Below are 15,802 nucleotides of genomic sequence, written 5' to 3'. Positions count from 1 at the left end.
TATAAACGACACTTTTCGACTCTACGTGGTAAGAAAACTGGGTCGCGGCTTATAAGAAACCTATAAGAAGCACGCATGAAAGCGAGAGCCGGTTTCTCGGTTAATGGGGCCCATGGGCTTCAACTGCAGGTACTCCAGATATGGCAAAGCTAAAACCAGTGACATTTCTGGGGTCACCGTGTGTTCCTCCTTGGCCTCTGATGCCCCCATAAGTATCGGCAATAGAAGGGAGAAAAAAAATACCATACTGTGATTTATCAGCGCGGCTTGCGACGACTTCATTGGCGGCAAACGCACGGAAAGTGAGATCGGATAACACGCACAAAATGCGCGACTAAATTGCTTCTGAAGATTCCGTTAAAAAAAAAAACTTGAAGGGGGCAACAACAAAAAAATGATTTTTTTTTTTAATATTTTATTTTTTTTATAAATATACAGACGCGAATTGGAAAGGAAAATAGAGAGGTGCACGCGGCACGTGAGGCTTTCAGGTGTAAGCAATACAAAACACTGAGCTAGATGTATATGCTTTACCTAAATTATTTTGACACAACTATTTATACGGGATGAAACCATCATATGCCATTTCCATGGTGGTGAGCTGCACCTGCAGGTCGACTAGTTCAACGTACATTTCGGGTATATATGAACTTGCGCAGCAATAGAACCACATGAGCACATGCATATACTACACTATAATACCTACATACATACACACATTTAGACATTATATATATAATATTTTATTATATATATTATATAGATATTATCTATATATCTCTATAAATATTATCTATATATAAATGTATGTGTATATATATATATATACATTCATATATACATATATATATATATAATAATTATTATTGTTATAATAATATGCATTTGTAAAGCGCTTATATCCAGTTAAAAAGAACTGCAGAAGCGCTGCAGGAACAAAGTGCACAACATGGAAACAACAGTTATCAAACAAATGGATACGCATTCATGAATAAGAACGTCTTGAGTTCTTTCTGGAGAAATATATATATTTTTATATTCATCATTGCTCACCCATATGCTAACAAGTTTACCTAATGTCATGATCAGAGTATGGTCGAACTTCTCTCGTATTTTTTTTCCTGCCACCCTCAAAATACATTTCCCTACAACCTTGCGGTTGTCTAATTGAATACTTCTCAATGCCTGGGACTAATCGGAAGGGGCTTAACCGCCAGAGAAGTTCTTTTCAAAACATTCAACACTTTCCTTTTTCAGCACACGAACAAATTGAAGCAATGCTGATGACCTTCATACAGATCGGATATGATTGTAGTGACTACGAGTAGTGTATGTGTATGTGCAGGTTGAAATCAAATTCCGCGTGTGATTGAGGGAGCTATTTTAGTTTCCATTCTGAAGCCATTAACAACGGTCTGTACAGTATCTGGGATTCCTATTTTTCCCCACTGTAGTCTTTCTTTCATTTTGTTTTCTCTAATTTTTTTACGTAATAATTCGTGAACAATTTTTTTTCCTAAACATTGCATTTTAATATAAATTGGATACTAGAAAAGAGTTGAATTTATGAAGGTATCAATTCTGCATACAGCTTCATAAACACTTTAAAAAATTTTTAAGTTAAAACAAAGAACGGAATACAAACTTATATGCCCAACTTAATGCATGGCACTTCAGCGGGTCAAATCATACATTTATACAACTTGGTATTATACAATTACAGATAACGAGAGAGCAACATGTTAACAAAATGCAAGTTATTGTCTGTAAAAAGCTCTTTGTGGGTAACTGTATCAACAAAACAACAGGACACCACACATTATTTAAACACTATAGTCAACATTTCTTGAAATATAATTTCGCAGCCGTATGAGAAGTACTTAATAAGGAATTTATCTGTTTTGGGGCCAATACCGATGAACTATATCATACACAGAGAAAAGTACAACCGCATTATTGAAAACAAATCATCAAGTTCATTGACGGTTAAAAGATGTGGTTAATGTACATTCTGAGAAATTAGTCAGTTCAGTTTTCATATTATTTCTCTTCCCATATATATATATATATATATATATATATATATATATATATATATATATATATATATATATATATATATATATATATATATATATATACATAGTTCAGCACGATTTTTACAACATTCCATGTAAGTAAACACAACGAATGCCGGTGTAGCAGTACAAACTGTCGCAAATATTCCATATTCAGGATAAACTGTCCCGGTCCCACAGGACAGTTTATACTGGATTTACCAGTACGTTTGGTCTCCCCGGACCTATTGTACAAGGCCAGTTGGTACAGACTGTCTCCCCAGACAGAATATGCTATGGTTACACGGAGGGGGACATTATTTGACGGTCATATATTTTGTTGTAAATTGTGTCCCCCTGAACACAATGTCCGCCGTAGCATGTACGTCCGAGTAGCAAAAATTTAATTAGTAATGGACTCTGGCAGTATCCGTATTATTAGCAAATTGTCGCATTTCGGCTTCCGTATATTTAGCAGTAAAGTCGTGCGACAACTAAAAACGGAAAAGCTAGCAGAAAACGTGAGACAAATTGCGGATATTCTAAGAGATGAGAGCTATCCAAGTGGGTTTACAAGAATAAAACAGAGAAGAATCTTACGGAGACAAAGTCAGTCTTTCAGACTGGCTGAAAATGGAACTCTTGCGTACCGAAATTGAAGGAAAGTGTTGCTATCTAGGGCTACTCAACTCGCCCAAATCGAAGCAGCTCACACTGACTAGTGACATCTATAAGGTAATGTCTGTAACTTACAGTATAGGATACACAGTATGCCTTTGGTTGTTAAATGGCGAACGGCCATTCCACAGTTAAACTATAACCAGGCCTCTAGGACCTTTTTGGTGAACAAATCATGATATTCTTTTACCACGTTTGGTTAGTTGTAAAAACTCATTCGCAAAAGTCAAGCAATTGCTTGTGCAACATTATAATCAGTTGTATGCTTGAGCAAAGTTATTAGGGCCTATTTCTTTTCGTTTTGTTTACCCAATTGTTTACCCAAACAAATTTTTGTGACAATTATTATAAATTTCCACCTTTAATCGCCCTGCCTATCATAAAAGATAACAACAGATTACTAAAGCTTAGAGAACTAGTCTGGTTTGCATGCATGGGACACTATAAAATGCAATTATTGGACTATAGCATATAGCCGAGCCTACTTCTAGAGGAAAGTGGCACTAATACTGTACATAATAAATTCACGTTCATTAATTTTGGTTGGTAAGAACAGATATATTATTGAAGGCCTGATAGTACTTTTTTTAGGTGTGGCATATTCTCTACATGCCAAACCTCACTGCAGAAGAAAACTTCTTAAATATCTATAGATCCCAATTGTGGCCAAGCAATGTGTACAATAATGGGAATATTCCATTTCAAACACTGATATAGAGTTGTAATTCAATTTTAAGGCACTTCAGCTAGAACTACCAATTCTGCAGCCCATATATTTGTGTGTGTTTGTTTGCTTGTGGTTTTTTTTTTTTGGGGGGGGGGCAAAAAAACATGATATCTCCTTTGATCATGAATTTTCTATCTCTTTGAAGGTGTTCATCTTTGCATAGATAAACCAGACAACAGACTATGTCTATTGTCTAGATTCTATTGGAAAACTATCAACGATGATGTAACAAGTTATGTTCAACAGGATGTCAAAGCGTCATTGTCATGTAGACCTACGAACAAGTCTCCATAGCATTCCTGTAACTGGATTATGGAAACAGGTAAATATTCAATCTGTTTTAATTGCACAGGATGTCCGCAGTATGCAGTGAAGGTTTAGTTTAGTTAATGTCATTCTTTCTGGACAAATTAAACATTTACAAGTTTAACGGTAGTCTGTATTGGCCCTAAATTTTGGCCACTTTAGTTGCTAGAAGTTTTCAAAAAGTACTTTTCTGGGGGTAATAACCCTTTAAATTGTGCTCAGACATTCTAAATGATGACACGAGATGATTGAATGTCCCAGTGAGGTAAATTTCCTTCAGGGATATAAACATACTTACAGAATTTTGTCCAAAGTGAAAATTTGGCATATTTAGGGCCCATACAGCAAACCTTTAAGCCACACTCTGGCCTAACTGCAGAGCAACCATCAATATAGGCATGTTGCCGCATGTAATTGTAAGTTGCAAAAAGTGGCGTATCATTTTACTGGTTTAGTGGTTGAAGCGATTGTAAATATATGGTACAGTATGGTGTAAGTTACATTTTCATATTTGCAAGGTAAAAATAATTGGCCTAAATCCACCAACACCCTGTTTCGATCAGATATCCCACTGTTTTTATCTAGATCTGTGTACAGCATGAAGCAATGGAATAGAACAACAGTCAAGGCAAAGCCTGCAACTTGTAAAAAAAAATTAAATTAGCACCTAAATGCTGTCTTCTTTCTTAACAGGTTGGTGTTGATCTTATTGGTCCTCTACCAGTGACAGCTGCCAATCGACTGTACATGATAACACTGTCTGACTTCTATTCAAAGTGGCCTGAGACAGGCTAAGGCAGTGCCTGACAAGACTGCAGCATCAACTTCTTATTTCATTACTGATGTGATGATGAGGTAAGCATGTCTTAAAAAGTGAACAATTTTCTGTAGTTAGTAACTAGTTCCAATATGAATGGCATCATATCTGTTATTTGTACCATGCAAATAACTTGTAGTGCATGGCAGATTCTATTCTGTTCTATTTCCAAATAGGTATTAAGCATACAGAAAGGTCACGAAGGTAGGTGAGAACCGAGAAAGTGTACTGTAAATCTTTGCAGGTTAAGTCCCCATTAACAAGTTTATATGTAAGTAGTTTTTGTTCCTATATTTACTTGCAAAGGTTCCACCTCTGGTTTTTAAGTAGCATATAGCCTGACAATTGTCGTCATTTAATTTACATCCCCAAAAAGTGATTTTGGCTGGACATGTTTCACTGCAGCAGACACAGTTTATTTGTTCAAACAAATGATGAGTAAATAATTAAGACCACATTCCACAGCTAGACACCACCTTTTGTGTGTTGTTTTTCAAAAAGGTGTTGGACAGTTTGATATTGTAACCACAGGGAACTTTTCTGTTTAGAAAGTGTGAACTTATTACTAATTGGCTGTTTTGACAGGAACTTCGACAAGATAAGATAGATAATGTATCAACTGAGTTTTGGTACCATTTCTCTGTTAGGTCCGTTGTGGAAAATTGCTAAATGTGTTTGTGTGTATAGTGGGGGGATATTTCCTGAAATCTGGGAGAGGGACCCTCTGTTTTGGCAAAATAGGGCAATGTTTAGGTCTCTTGACGCAAAATGATGTATAATAGTACATTTTACCATAATAATGGTTAGCTAGCATTATTTGGTTTTGCATTTGGGTCATAGAGAGGGTGTTTTGAACCCCCATGGATCCTGATTCAGGATAATTAATGTTTGATCGGCATTAAACAGTCATGCCATGCACACATACATCAATAGAGCACCAAAAGGCATCAAACTTCTGTTGTATCCTAGCTTAAGCTAATTTGATAAATTTCTGATATTAAATTTCATTAATATGTCACAAATGTTGTATTGGCTCATGTGGTTAAAACTTTTCAGGTTTGGTAGTGAACTGTACAATATAGCGCCAAAATTATGACATGCAATCTCCAATTAAAAAAATGGACCCAGTATTCCCATAAACATGTAAGTGTCACAATAAAAGATCATCCAATTAACTCAATGCCTAAGCATAGTTCAGTTGTACACTATACAGTCTACACTTAACCAATATGGTGAATGTTAATTATCTTTGTAGTGGAGCTTACACATAACCTTTCAAGATGATAATTTATTTTATATATGACTTACAGTGTGGCATTCACTACTCATAATATTGCTTTCAACTTTTATTTTGCTCAGATTTGGTTGTACTGATATCTCATCTCTGACCACCAATGGAGGGAGTATGTATGAAGTTAACAGAAGACATGTCTAGACGATTTTCTTAGCAGTTAACTTGTTACCGACAATAATCTTGTCTTTCACTCTAACATATCATGAGAGAAAACTTTGTCGGCTGCTATATGTTTAAGCAAAGAGAGGCCATTGACTTTTCACTGCCAGTCGTTCGGTGGAAATCCATATATTTGCAGGTCAAGTTGAAGGGTTGTGACGCTTGAAATTCTTTATCACCTCATTACTTCATTAAATAACAAATACGAAGGCGTGTTTCTTGGTTCTGGAAAATGTGTTCAAGATAAGTTCTCATAGTAAAACATATAACTGACCATATTCTGCTTCCTGTTGTAACTTTTGCTGTTATGGATTTCTGTGTAAGTCTTAACGAAAAACCCGTTGGATACATGAGAATCAGCTATTTTATTTTGTAATTTACAATCAAGATTTAACTTTTGACGGTATCAAGTTGCACATTAAAGCATTTTATCTTACTGTCTGTGGAAAGCAGTTCAAGGGGGGGGGGGGGGGGGGATTCTAATAGGGAAACTTCTGCATGGTTTTATTGAGGTCTTTACCAAACTCTAAAGAGGATTTTCTTCATGTGGATTATGAGAGTTTCAAGTACATATTGTTTGAAGAAGAGTGACAGTAGTATATCATTCTAACCAAGCAATACCTCCCTGCTTGAAGGATGCTCTAGAAAGCATGGATTATCTTTAGTTGCATCAGAGCTACAAAGGGAGAGTCATCATTCCAGTTAAATTTCCCCATGCAGGGGGTAGGAAATGGGTGTGGGCACACAACATCAGAGGGACATTTTCTCATTCCACAACCACCACTCGTTATGCTATAAACCGATACACACCGGCCATATCACTTAAATATATATGATGTGTTAGTATGTTATCAATACTATTTATTGAGATTGTTTATTGTTAACCTTGCTATAAAAAGATATGGGATGCCATTTTAAAAATAGTATGTACAGACAGTGCCCCCCCCCCGGCTCCTGGCTCCCTGATCCCATGTATAATCATTTTTCACTCTTTGCCCAGTCTGATATAGATTCAGAATATTGTGTTTGTGCATGACTATCATCCAATTTCATGTTTTGATTTTTACTATATTAACTTTCTTTAAACAAACTTTTCTCTACAAGAATGACATATTTAAAGTGTGAGAAACATGATGAGACAACAAATCTAGCATATTGCATCCTGCTCTGTCCTATTTGCTTTATTCTTTCCCTTGTTTGGCTTTGTTTTGTTTCCTGTATGTTTTGCAGCTCTTTTGAAGAGAATATTGTCTAATACATCTTTTCTAATTTGAACCACTTTTGTCCAATAAGAAACCTTCATAATAAGAAACAACAAACCTTTATCACTGGAATTGCCTGGAATGCCATTTGTCTATACAAATGAAGATTTGCTTCGCGCATGGCCATCACAACGGGCTTAGGGGGCAGGGGTGGGGGAATGTCCTTCCACCCTGTTGAGAGGGAGAAAACCTTGACTCGACGATTGAGTGACAAAAATAAGGAACGGTTAAAAAGTAAACAATAAAGTAGTAATGAAAGTCAATAAATAGGTGTCAAGCCCATACGGAGAGGGTTGGGGCAGTGTTGACATTTTCAAGGTCAGAGAAGTATCTTCTAGCTAATTCACGGTTGTTATTAGCAAACAAAAATATTTTGGAACTCATCACAGATAGGTCACAGACTTAAGAAGACCCCTCCCCAGGACACAAATTCGATAACTTACCATCCCAACTCCCCCCCCCCCTTATCCTTGCACTCAAAATTATGTGTATGGGCCTGAGCTTTGTATATAGCGTTGCCGATTTCATTTAGGATGTAACTTGAAAACACTCTCGGTAACTTCCCGTCCTATAATGAGCTTTACGCACGGATGAAATTTCATATTGGCTAGGCAACTCTCGTAGACCCATGAAGTACAGTTACCATACTTGCCAAAACTTACCCACTGTGTGTCAGGGAAATACGGAAAAAATGAAGTTTGGACTCCTAAAGTTCGTAATATTTTACCTCTGCAATTATCATATTTTGTTGTAGCTGTTGCATTACCTATCCCGTACCCGCCCTCCGTTGGGGGAGGAAGTTAGGTTTATACTATCTCTCCCTCTGTAAAGATGACTATGAACGCAATGTAGTTGCCGAATACAAAATGCAACATATACGGAGGATAACATAGCAGCAATCACAACAAAAACATGATTAACATCTTCTACAGATGGAAGACTTGTTTCTTTTTCTTCTTTTTTTCCCGTTCTATTTTTTGTTTTGCAGCAACGCACAACGTCTCATTTATTTCCTGTAACATTTAACTCTGACGTATGCATCTGCTCTAATTATTGATATAATGAACTCAATTGCCTTTTGAATATCGAAATGCTTAAATTTTATGCGGGACAAAATATGCTATGAAGTATTTGCGGACATTCTGTACCAGGACATTTCGTCCGGTGGGACTATATTTGCTGTGAGGGTGGGACACAATTTTCAGCAGATAATGTCCGACCGGACTAAATATGCTGGTACAAAGTGTCCGCGGAGACACTTTGTACAGGGGGACACTCTGTACTGTCACACCGGCAAGAGTTCTTCCTGTTTGCTTGTATAACACGCTATTAATGTTATGTTCAACGCTTGCTGTATAACCGGGCACAGGGAATTGAAAACATTACGCGCAGGTTTTCCTTGTCACACAAAATGTTATTGCTTTCAACAGGTCGTTATATATAGGTGATGCTAAAAATAGTCTTCATTGGACCGCAAATTAGGCCAGAAATATATAGCGGTAACATTGCATCTCTGTTAACTGGGGTAAGCTCTGTAGAAAATACACAACATTTTTAGGGATTCGCATCTTAAACGACTTCCGTTGGCAATTATGTAGTGTACGTCGTTTGTAGCTCTATATGGACTAGTGAAGGTCAGGTTCATTAACATATCAGCATATATGTTATGGGAATGTAATGTAAGTTCTAATTTTATTTTGGACGTCGAGCAAAGGATTATTTATAGACAGTTCGTTTTTTCCAATAAAAAAAAGATATTTTCTAGGATATCAACTTTTGCTGAAGCATCCATTGAACTTTCTCATCTTTCAAATTAAATACTACATTTTTCAGAGTTTCCAACAGTTACAAAATGATAATTTAAATGTGAATGAGTTTCTATATATATTTAAATTTGCATTACAGGTAGTAAAGCAATTAAGTAATTACAATTCTCCTGGGCCTTTTCTTTATAGCATTTTAAGGTCTACTTTTGGCGGGTGCCGAATGTTATTTGAGTAGCAAGATTAATGTTAAAATACTTTAGTTATTAGTTTTGCATAAAATGTAGCAGGTTATACCTGTTTGCTTCAATTTCCTTGTGTCTGTTTGAGAAACAGACGATATTTGTTGTTACTTTGCGGAAAGTATATTGAAATAAATGTTGGCCAAGAAAAAGAAGCATATTTGTTATGTATGTATATATATATATATATGTATATGCATATATATATATATGTATATGTATATATATATATACATATATATATATATATTTATATATATATATATATATATATATACATACTTATATATACTTATATATATATATATATATATATATGTATATATTTATCGCGTCTGTCATCTCATAACTGTTTGGAAATGTTCCCAATATACGGTAGCCGCTTAAAGAAGACTTAGAGATGGAATTGGGTCATAGGGATCACGTGATTGATAAAAATAATACTGACGTCATATTAAGTAGGACAGAAAGAGATAGAAAAAAACTCTGCGACAAACTACGACGAAGGGGACTCATTAAACATTCATAGCGTTTTTGGAGGCAATGCCCGCTTAATATTATTCCTAAGCTTGGCAGTTCATGACCAGAAAAAAATATAGGATGGGACAAAAAAAGAAAAAAAAATGGAGTGCATCGCAAGAGCATGGATTCATGCACAGTTATTACGTATATATATTAGAAGAAGGGCGAGCGATAGAGAGAGAGAGGTTATAATATTTAGCTTGAATATGTAGGACTAAAGCCGTGAACTTTTAGGAATATGCTCATTTAATATTGCGATGGTATTTAGTTTCTAACAGTTGTAAAAATATGGTTTAAAACATTTCATAGAACTTATGTGAAGACAAAATAACATATAGCTTACAATACTAATATTTGCTACACTCATTTACATATATAAAAACAGAATACATATAGAAATATAGAAAAATCAAAGTGGGTAGCCGAACTACTTTTATATTTATGATTATGATTATTATTATGATGATTACTATTTATTATTATGATTCCTATTTATTATTATATTATTATTATTATTATTATTATTACAAAAAAATATTATCTGTTTCTTTTTATCGCTCAGAATATAAATCCACGTGATTCAGGACTACAACTGAATTATCACAAAACGAAACAAAGAGTTTAAACAACAGAGAGAGCAAATAACTCGGTTTTTTTTTTTTTTTTTCATTTATTTTGTTGGGCTTAAAGGGGGACAAAAGTAACTATGGAGAGCCGATTTTTTTTTATTTTTTTTTTTATAATCATCTAGGACTATCATCAAGTAAATAAATGAATTTCAGAATATTTTTCTTTCACTTTGTAATATAATATAGGGAACAAAATTACACCTTGTACATCGATACTCGGGCAGTTCGTAATATAGTTTCATCCATTCGATATGGTAACTATTTATTTCGTAAATTATATTCGATCGATATTATCATCTTTTTTTATTTTCATTTTTGTTGTTGGATGTGGGAGTGGACGAGAGAAAAGAAAAGTTTGTCGATAAGTAATCCACAATCGTTTGTACTAAGAAACTCGGAGTAACCATATATCTTGCAAAAGGAACATTCGCAACACCACCACCACCCACCCAACCCATTTTGGTGTTACCTACATTTTTCAGTCGCTGAGCATGCGCAATTAATCTGATTATAAACAATAGAATTATCTTCTATAGTAAATGTTTCCTTTGGCAAAACATATTAAAAGTTCCCCCAAATAAAGACGATTTTCGACCTCTGTTCACCTGCGCCGAAATCGCACGGGAAGTATATATGTCGCCGTCGTCGTTCGATGAGCGTAAAATAAGTGTTTAAGAAAGGTAAGTAGGCTATATTGTGCAATAAAGAAGCCCGTTACTATGGCTACTACTATCATCCACTACATGACACGTGACTACTTCACCGATATCGCTATTACTCCAAGTAATATAAGACCTTTTAACTTCATTACTGCTCATGTCCGTTCATTATAGTTTTAAGAACTTTTTGGAAAGTTGTTTTTGTCACTATATGTAATTCCCAACAACAGCCGAACTATTTGGGGGTGACTTCGTTTGTACTTCCTGTGTGTATCGACTTGCTTTGGTTATGTAAGGTAGGTCGCACTGCACTCTATAACAACTTCCCCTTGCGCCTCTTGCCAAAGGGAAGAAAGAAATTTGACATCTTAATTTGCATAATTTTTGCAGATGGTACATCTTTTAGAGGCAAAATGGAAGAGGAGAGGGTGAGAGGGAGAGAAGAAGTAAAAGGAGAAGTAAAAAAAAAAACACAAAAAAAACCTCGTTGTTATATATGTTGATTCCTGGCTTTCTGTTAAATAGGTTTAAACAAATTAGGACAAAATGACCATTTATGGTCAAAATCTGATTCCTTTGGGATCTGTTCTTAGATCCCGCGGTCAAATAACTTTAACAAAGAAATATAGGTTAATCATTTGAAAAGAGGGTAAGTTAAAATAACCATCTCCTACCTGAAATTCGGTTAATTGCGCTTAATTACTTACATGTCCGAACCTCGGCTGTCATGAACACCTCAAATAAAAACCGATCGCTACAGACCAGACAAAGAAAATGTTTGTTATTTTACCATCCTGTCGTTGACCTTTTTTGAAAGTGAGCGTCATGGTTCGAGGGGGGAAGGAGGCTGGTGGGGGGGGGGGGGGAAGAAATGAAATGGGCAAAAAGGGAAAAGAAAACCTCTCTTAAACAAAGCAGAACAACTCAGCTTAAACTCAAAACATAGCGGGACAGACAATCGTCTAACAGGATTGATTTGTTTCGACGAAAGTAAAGATGGCGCCATCACTTGCATTCATTCCTGACCCGTCCTTATTCATCGCTTTCTACATTATCCCCTCCTACAGTCTCATCACGGCCTACGCCTATCGGTTTTGTATAAGAGCAATCGCTTTTGTCTATGTATATATATATATATATATATATATATAATATATATATATATATTTATATATATATATATTTATATATATATATATATATATATTTATTTATATATATATATATATATATATATATATACGTCAGTCATTATACTTATTTTCATTTAAAAATAGTTACGATCAATGACAAAAAAATATGTTCAATGAAAAAGTGCATTTTCCACATCAAACATTTAATTTATAAATATATAATATATTATTAATATAGAAATTGGACTAGTCAAATCATTTTTTTTTCCATTCGAATCGACGTTTAACCTTCATGACATCTAAAAATAAAAACCAGACTATGGGAGATAATAATTGGGTCAACATCGTGTTTTTCACAAGTATACTTCTGGTCTCATTTAAACACCGCAAACGTCAACAGGGAAATACAGTCCAGCATCCATCTAACTGTATACATAACACAGGGAGGGCTTTCAATCAATAAACACGAAAGCAAAGATAAATAATACGAATAATAAATACAAAAATAATAATACAAAAAAAAACTTTTTTTCCCAATTCAATCCGTTTTGTGCATCAACTGATCAACTTCACGACCAAAAACTGATAAAACACATTTTTTTTTTCTTTTTTGAATGGAAATCGACGCTGACATAACGTAACCCTGTATCATATTAAATGTATATGTGTGTGCGTGTGTAATGCGCTGGCCATAAATGCACAATATTACTGGGTCGTGAAAAATGAGATGGCCTAGATATGACGGGGTTTATTCCGGACGGCTGTACGTTGAGTTTTGAGCGCATGCATTATATATCTCGAGACCCAATTACAAGACCTATTTCTGCTAAGGATGTTTACGAATTTAGCCTTCAGTTATGAAATTTTACCGCAGTGTGCGGCAAAAGCGCTGGATAAAGATCGTATCTCGGCGTATAAATGGGTTAGAGTTCTCCTTATGCAATTCCATCAAGTTCAAGGACGGGAGGCTTCCGGCTAAAAGAGGTAAATACTCGCCCGGACATTGATGCATAGTCACCCTACAAGCTGAGTAAAGGTGAAACTAGGGCGACAGCTAATCTAGGCCAAGAAACCCTGATGGTGGCGGCTATAGGCTGTATATATAGGTAATAGCTAGACAATGGGTAAAAAAGGAGTAAGGGTTTCACAAGACGGGGGGGGGGGTGTGCCCAAAGGGAGAAATCGTGTCCATATAGCACAGCGTTTAATCCACTGACAGTCACCATATTTTGTAATAGCTTGAATTATTCATCCATTTTCAACACCTGTTTTTCTTCCTCTTTTCTTCCTTAAAACCATATTAAAAGCCTTCATAACGCAATTTTTCGTCGGGATAGTGCCACGTTTATCACATTATCATATCACACAATATGATGTTTCTTCTTCTTCTTCTTCGAAATGCAGGAATCAGAGTTTGATCCTTGTTTTTCCCCCTTTATGAACCGTCGGCTTTTCACTATATATTATTCGTAATATCTAATTGTCGTAAACATATAACGATAATAATATCTTCCATATTTATATATAGGCCTATATAGATACTGTCAAGTATAGTCAGTCTATTGTTGTATATTAATTATGTAGGTTATGTTATTGTCATGCGTAATTCCTGCACACCAGTATATGTTACGTTAAAGGGTATTACGTAATAATCTGTAGTATTCCATTGTGTATATCCTTTGTTATATAAGGCCAGTCTACGTTTTGTACTCGAGAGGCTCGCACCCACAAACACCCTCAGCAATTCTTCGGCGCGTTTATATGTCATGATGCCTGAAAATTGTCTGACTCTTTTGAACCCTGAATATAGCCCTTACGCTCCCGCCATGTCCTTCCCCTCGACCCCCCCCCCCCCCTCATGCCCCATATCGAGGACTCTCCATGACGACCACGTTACAATTGGCCTATTGGTGTTTCTATCTTTGTGACTTTTGCGAGGTAAATCAGGATCGTTCGATGACCTCGCTTAAAAAGTGACCAAAGCCAAAACAACAATCAACAAGTTTAGTTTACATCCTGTTAGATTGTCATCGACTCAATTTTCATTCCAATTACGTTTCGTATACATTTTGCAACAATAACTGATACATTGGAAATACAGAATACAGAATATATACAGAATACAGAATATATACTGTCATTTACTGAATATTTACTGAAAATTACTGTCATTGGCTGGTGTGGTTCCGTGGTAGCCCGCAATATGGCGGGAGGGGAGGAGGGGAGGAGGGGAGGAGGGGAGGAGGGGAGGAGGGGAGGAGGGGAGGAGGGGAGGAGGGGAGGAGGGGAGGAGGGGAGGAGGGGAGACAATGAGGCATTATCATATAGAAGACTTGTTTTAGAAAGGAGAGGTATAGTCTATATACTATAACGTTTCACAAATGTATATTAATAAGCTTTATCCCTCCTTGTCGTTATCTCGCCTCCCACACCCCCACCCCGGGGAAGGGCTGACACCGGTCTGGACCGCGGTCAAAACTGGTCATTGCGTCCCTAGACTAGCGAGCAGTAACAAAGTGAAGGGGGAGGGAGGGGTACTCGACCTTCAAATTCACTAATACAAACTTACACATATATCTTACTTGGATAAGACACACAACGTGGAACAAAAGTTGTACGCGCAAGCGCACTAACAACCGGATTCGATAATAAAGGCTATGACTCATGCCACCCCCCCCCCCAAATTGATCTGGACCCTCCGGCACAGCCCGATTACCCGCCACTGGTCCAGTCCGTCTCTGACTCCCCACCCCCCCCCCCCCCCCCGCCATTCAGACTCCCGGAAGGAGAAAACGTCTAAAATACCGTCCTGAAGTTTTTCACGGAAAAAATACAATAGGAAAGATTCTTTAGCGATATTTTATAGGAAATTGGAATTTTTCTTGTCAAAACAAAAGAAATGTTATTAACCTCCTTGAAAGGTAAAAAACAAAAATTGCTTCAAGCTTTTCCTTGCTAGTTGATCGGCTTCTTTATTTTTTATTTTTCTTCTTCATCTTCATCTTCGATTTAATTTTATGTTTCTGTCATTTATGTCAGTTCCGCTAGGCGATAACCCTGCGTACCTCTCCACAGATCATCATCAGGTGTAATCACAATAACACTGATGACTAGAGATTAGAGGGTTGTACGTCAAGGCACGCAGGGCACGCGCTCAACAGAAACAAGGCCCCCGCGAGGGGCGTTGGCCTAATTTCGACAAGAAAAATCTAGGTTTTTACTCTCATTTCTAAAGAATCAAAAAAAAAAAAAAAAATCTGATAATCTTAAAATTCGCAAAGAAAATAAGCAATGAAATAGGGTGATGTCTGATGGTTAAAGTTGACTAGTACATGGAATTGATGTAAGTTAAAGGAACCAATCAGAATTGAGATAATCGGATGTCGATGTGTTTATCATCCCCTCCGAGGAAGGAAAGTTTTCTGAGGGCATCACCAAAGCTACAACTGAGAGAGGCGTTATTGTTGGGTCTCATCATGGAAAGGAAATAAAGTTGAACATGATACTAGGGGTCAGTCTTTTAAAATGTGGGCAAATAAAACATGTGTCACATT

At 36.3% G+C, this 15,802-nt stretch overlaps 1 protein-coding gene and 1 long non-coding RNA gene across 11 annotated transcripts in view; one reads left to right on the top strand and one right to left on the bottom strand.

The window, feature by feature from the left end:
* The window catches only part of LOC139963680 (uncharacterized), a 242,444-nt gene that overhangs the window by 129,469 nt on the left and 97,173 nt on the right, over positions 1-15,802 (bottom strand). Inside the window, exon 6 of one of the 10 annotated variants that reach the window (XM_071964721.1) lies at positions 88-197. The exons of the other annotated variants lie outside the window; for them this stretch is intronic. The gene's annotated coding sequence lies outside the window, so the exon portion shown is untranslated. Of the gene's footprint in view, positions 1-87; positions 198-15,802 lie in introns of those variants that run through there. 10 annotated transcript variants of the gene reach the window in all.
* On the top strand, positions 2,206-7,198 carry LOC139964013 (uncharacterized). The gene is made up of 4 exons (XR_011791817.1): positions 2,206-2,792; positions 3,608-3,784; positions 4,462-4,623; positions 5,945-7,198. It is a non-coding gene; the product is annotated as an uncharacterized lncRNA (long non-coding RNA).

The sequence above is a fragment of the Apostichopus japonicus genome, chromosome 22 (assembly GCF_037975245.1).
Source record: "Apostichopus japonicus isolate 1M-3 chromosome 22, ASM3797524v1, whole genome shotgun sequence".
NCBI classification, from domain to species: Eukaryota; Metazoa; Echinodermata; class Holothuroidea; order Aspidochirotida; family Stichopodidae; genus Apostichopus; species Apostichopus japonicus.
The sequence above is the reverse complement of the archived record's forward strand: the minus strand, read 5'-3'. Positions and strand labels throughout refer to the sequence as shown.